Raw genomic sequence first — 5847 nt, 5'->3', positions numbered from 1 at the left:
CTTTTAGTATAGTTTTAATGTAATATATATAATAAAATAATAAATCAAGCCTTCTGAGACATGGAGTCAGATCCTCGTCTCTTCCCCAATCCAAGAACGCCTGTGAACACCGTCACAATTTTCTTTCATTTTTTTTGAGTAAACAAAAGGCAAAGGAAGATTCTGCTCTGTGACAGTCCTGAGTCAGTGCTTGTGGGGGGCTCAGGAGTGGTGGACCCTTGCTAGTGGCGTGGAAGAGGGAACACAATGCAGCCACTTAGAAAAAGGAAACATTTTCCCTAAGCCTGGTTCTAAGCAGGACCCCCAGTTCCTGCCTCTCTGCCCCTCCCCATGGCTCATGCTGCTGGCAGACACTGGCCTAAAAGTGCATTTTACAGCCCTGATGCCACTGTTAAACTGCTGCCAGCTGGGAGCTTTGAGTGCATGAACTGGCTCTGGTGAGACTGCCGGGATTTGCAGTGAGCAAACAATAGGAAACAACATTTTTCAACAAATCTTCTGTAATTTCAACATCATGCCATTGATTTTGAGTCCCTTGGGCTGCAGTAGTTGAACCATTATAGGTCTGTGTCATTAACGACTGGGGCTGGGGAGCTGTGCAAATCCCTGAGGCAAGGGAGTAAATATTAGGGCTGGTTTTTCTTTTTGTACCTTACTGCCTTCCTTTCCAATAAGCTGCTACGCCACAGGAGACCCCAATCAATTAAAACAAAGCAAATTAAGAGTGGAAAAAATCAGGCAGAAAGACACAAACTGAAGGGATTTGCTGGTGCTGCTGAGGGTCATGATGGGAAGCTCTGGAGCAGCACTAGAACTTCTCCCTTTCCCAGATTTTGATGTCTCAGACCTGCAAAGGAGGATTAGCAGCTGCCTTAAAGGTCAGGATAGATTTTGGGCATCCCAAAAGCATCCCATGGTCTCGGGTTGCTGTTGATAATTGCTGCCCAAGATAATTGCAGCAGGATGTCTCTGCTTTGGCCGACCAACTGAAGAACGAGTCTGGACTCTTCAGTTTTCGGTCTTGAGGTTGTTTATTAATTCTTATCTGTAAAATTTTCTTTCTGCCCAGCCGAGATCTGCTCAGCAGGGCGGCCACAGGCACTCTGACCGCCCCTGAGGTGGTGTTGTCCTTTTATACTACAAACTATTATAACATATTTACACTTTATTCCCAATACCTATCACCTATGTTAGACAGTGAGCTTCTACTCTAAACCAATCCCAAAGTGCCAACATCACTGCAGAAAATGGAGACCAAGAAGAAGAAGAAGAAAGGCTGGACACACCCAAGTTCCTCCATCTTGTCCCCATAACCCCCATACCAAAAATCCTAAAATCTACATTTTCACCCTGTGATCATTTTATTATTACACTATTCAAACCTCTGTGACTTTCAGGTCCTCATACAAAGCTGGCAACTTGCTCCAAGGGTCAGAATCAAGTCCCCAGGTGCTCTGGGCTGTGTGCCAGGGTCTCTGAGCCCCCCGGTGGGGTCCCAGCAACTCTGGACACCCAGAGGGATGCACTGAGTTCCAACACCATGGGTAGCAGCCCTGCCTCACCACAGCACAAAACCAGCAGAGAGCACCCACTCCCCACCGTGGGCGCTGTGGTGTTGCTCCACATCCCCTTTCCAGGGGTCCCAAACCCCTCCAGTCCTTCCCAAGCATGGAAGGAGCCACAACACTCAGAAGAGAACCCCGAGGGGCAGCAGAAGCACCTGCTGGGGCAGTGGGCAGCATCACCTGGGCTGGGATAAAATGTTCAGCCAGAGAGCAAACAAGCTGCCAGCAGTGAATGGATGCTGGGGTGCAGGTTGCCTCCTGCACAAAAGGAATATCATAGCATGCAAATGTCGTTTGTATTGTGATCATTAGCTCGAGCTGTGGGAGGTGCCTTATATCAGTTAAATTCTTCCAGGGGCTCCTGCAGAGCTGCCTTAAGTGCACAGTGGCATTTAAGAGATTGCTGCCTGCTTGGAGCAGATGCTCCATGGATTAGACAGCTCAGTGTGCAAGACAGCTTCAAATTAAAACAAAAAAAATATGCAATATTTATGGGCTGCTCTGCATGTGATGGAAATCCTAGAGGAACACACCGTGTCTGGTAGTGAAGGGACAACCAGAAATGTACCTGAAAACATCCAGAGTTTTGCTTCAAAGGCAGAGCAGCAGCAATGGAGGCTGGTGCAGGGATGGCTGAATTAGCATATCTTGAATACTTACAGTAATTTACCCAATTCTTCACTGTGAGGGTGGAGAAGCCCTTGCACAGGTTGTCCAGAGAAGCTGTGGCTGCCTCTGGATCCCTGGAAGTGTCCAAGGCCAGGCTGGATAGGGCTTGGAGCCACCTGGAAGGTGTCCCTGCCATGGCAGGGGGTGGCACTGGATGAGCTTCAACCCAGAACATTCTGTGATTTCATTTATCTGGATAGTGATCAGCAGCTTCGTGTCTGCTTCTGCAGCTGTCCTGGCCTGGCCCTGCCAGGATGACAGAGCTGGGGCTGCCCAGAGAGCCAGATTGTTAGAGATGTGTCTTTGTCTTTCTCCTTCTCCTTGGCAGCACAGACCCAGACTGTGCACAGGCTGCCTGTGCCCAGCAGAACAGAAAAATTAATCCAAGGAAGGAGAGGGCAGCTCTGAAGGCAGCAGATTAAAAGGGAAGCACAAGGAAGAGGAGCAGGTGTGGGTGAGGAGGACTGAGGTACAAAATAGCAGCATCAGCTGCTTCCCTGAGGCTTGGATTGACTCAGCCATGGAGGGAAGGGCAGGTGGGGGCTGTCTGTGCTGCTGGCCCTTCCTCGGTGGCAGTCGGGGCTCTAGTAAGGCTGGGCATGTACTGGTGCACACTCCAGGAAGGCTGGCACCACTGCCAACTCAGGCTGGTTTGACAGTGCAAAGTAACTCCTGCACACAGACATCAGGAACCTGGTTAGAGTTTTGAAAACCACAAAGCCCAGACCACCAAGCATACTGCAGCTGCAAACAGGCCCAGCTTGGGTGGGCAGTAAAAGCAGCCTAGGGCTAAGGCTGGTTCCAAGGAAAAAGCTGTGGTGGAAGCCATGTTGTGGCAGTTTTGTCTTCCCCCTGGGATGCCTTTTGCAGCTGCAGTGTGTCTGGAGCTCTGGGCTTTGTGGCTTCAAAACCCTAACCCTAGCTGGAACCCTAACCCTAACCCTAGGCTGAAACTGGACCCTAAGCAGAAAATGCAGCCTAGGGCTAAGGCTGGTTCCAAGGAAAAAGCTGTGGAGGATGGCAGATCTTGGCAGTTTTGTGTTCCCCTTGGGATGCCTTTTGCAGTTGCAGTGGGCCTGGAGCTCTGGGCTTTGTGGCTTCAAAACCCTAACCCTAGCTGGAACCCTAACCCTAACCCTAGGCTGAAACTGGACCCTAAGCAGAAAATGCAGCCTAGGGCTAAGTCTGACTCCAAGGAAAAAGCTGTGGACGACAACAGGTCTTGGCAGTTTTGTGTTCCCCCTGGGATGCCTTCTGCAGCTGCAGTGTGCCTGGAGCTCTGGGCTTTGTGGTTTCAAAACCCTAAACCTAGCTCTAACCCTTATCCTAACCCTAGGCAGTAAACAGTGCCTTGTGCTAAGGTTGGATCCAAGGAAAAAGCTGTAGTGGAAACCTGTCTGGGAGGCATGCTGCACAATGTGGAATTTCAGGAGCCTGTGGCCACTCTGGGCCACAGGCCCCCGAACACCAATGTCAGCCCTTTTCCCTGGGAAACAAAACTCACCTGCACAGGTTCCTAATGGCAGATTGCAGGAGACACTTGGCACTGTCAAACCAGCCCAAACTGGCACTGGTGCTAGCTTGGGTCTGGGAGGCATCCTGCGTATCGCGGATTTTCAGGAGCCAGCTGGCCACTGGAGTGTGTGAGAGCACGTGACTGTGTCTGTCTGTGTCTGCTTGTCTCTGCACGTGTGAGTACATTCTGACTGGATTTAACCTTGTGTGTGTGACTTTTGCTTTTCAGGTTTTTCAGCTCATTTTTAAATTTAGAATAAAAAATCCCCAGCCAGTTTTTTTTTTTCTTCCCCTGGCTGGGCTTTTTTTTCCTTGGTCCCAGTTGGTCTGTGAGGCGACGTTCATCGCCAAAGTTTGGGTGCGGACCATCCAGGGGTTTTTGTCAGCAGGAGGATTTTTTGGAGCCTCTGAGGAACCATGTTCCCGAGGACCAATGATTGCTGGGGTGTAATTTAGCGTTTGTTATGTGAATGATGGTGAGTTTGTGTGTAATCCGAAGGGGGTGTTAATAGTGGATGAGTGTTGTTTTCTCTGTGCTTTTGTTATTTTGGGTTTCCTGTAACAATAAATCAACATGGAATGAAAATAGAAAAAGGCTATCATCTTGTGTTAGTATATGTTTTGTGTTGTATTGCTCTGTATTGCAGGGTGAGCACAGGGTGAACTCTCTCCTCCTTGCTGTGACACTTGGGCTGGCTGGGATGACATAGTGACCTCGGCCAGCCGATGCTGCCTGTGCCATCATCTGGCACTGATGTGTTTGATGAAAATCCTTTTGCTGGGATTTTTTCTCCTGAGAAGCCTCAGAACAGAAATGGAACCAATAACGATCTGCTGGCTGTGGAGTGTGGGCTGGACATGGTTTAGCAACAGGGGCATCTTGGATTGGTCTCCTGTGCATTGTTTCTACTTGATGACAAATCATGGTCCAGCTGTGTCAGGGCTGTGAGCAGTACCAGGTTTTTATTATTTATTCCTTTCCAGCTTTCTGATGTCTCCTTGCTCTTTTAGAATAGTTCTAATATCTCTTTATCTTTTAATATAATAGAGATGATAAAATAATGAATCAGCCTTCTGAAAGGTGGAGTCAAGATTCTCATCTCTTCCCTCATCCTGGGGACCCTCAAACACCACCACAATCACCGGCTTGAGCTGGTCTGGGCAGCACCAAATAAAATAAAATAAAAAGCTTTAAAAACAGAAAAATTAAAAATAAAAATAAAATAAAAGAACCTTAAAATTTAAAAAAAATAATTAAAAATAAGTGAAAAACAAAATAAAACCCATAAAGTGCTGTAAAGTGAAGTGCCGTAAAGCGCCATAAAAGCTACATAAAAAGAAAGTGCTGTAAAGTGCAACTGTGGAGAAGTGCAGTAAAGCGCGACTGTCGTAAAAGTGCCGTAAAGCGAGACTGTTGTAAAACTGCCGTAAAGCGCGATTGTCGCAAAAAATGCCATAAAGCACGACTGATGTAAAGAGGGCCGTAAAGCACGACTGTCGTAAAATCGCCCGTAGAGCGCGATTGTCGTAAAAGGCGCCGTAAAGCGCGACTGTAGTAAAAGCGGTCGTAAAGCGGAACGGTCGTAAACAGCGCCGTAAAGCGCGACTGTCGTAAAAGGCGTCGTAAAGGACGACTGTCGTAAAAGGCGTCGTAAAGGACGACTGTCGTAAAAGGCGCCGTACAGCGCGACAGTCGTAAAAGGTGCCATAAAGCGCGACTGTTGGAAAGGCGTCCTAAAACGTGACTGTCCTAAAAGCTGTCGTAAAAGACAGCTGTCGCAAAGGCGCCCATAAAGGGCGACTGTCGCAAAACGGCTGTAAAGCGCGACTGCCGTAAAAGAGGCTGTAAATCACGACTATCAAACTAGCCCAAGTTGCCATTAATGCCACATTCAGTGTGGGAGGGATCCTGCATATCGTAGAATTTCAGGAGCCAGCAGGCAACTCCAGGCAGAATCCCCCGAGCAAAATCCTGAGACCTTACCATGGCAAAGAAAGCCCAAAGAGGCTTGGTACTTGATGGCAGATTACAGGAGATAGGTGGCACTGTCAACCCAGCCTAAGCTGCCATTGGGGCTAGCTTGGGTCTGGGAGGCAT

This window comes from Geospiza fortis, unplaced genomic scaffold (genome assembly GCF_000277835.1).
Source record: "Geospiza fortis unplaced genomic scaffold, GeoFor_1.0 scaffold289, whole genome shotgun sequence".
Taxonomy (NCBI): domain Eukaryota; kingdom Metazoa; phylum Chordata; class Aves; order Passeriformes; family Thraupidae; genus Geospiza; species Geospiza fortis.
Note: the sequence above shows the minus strand (reverse complement) of the source record.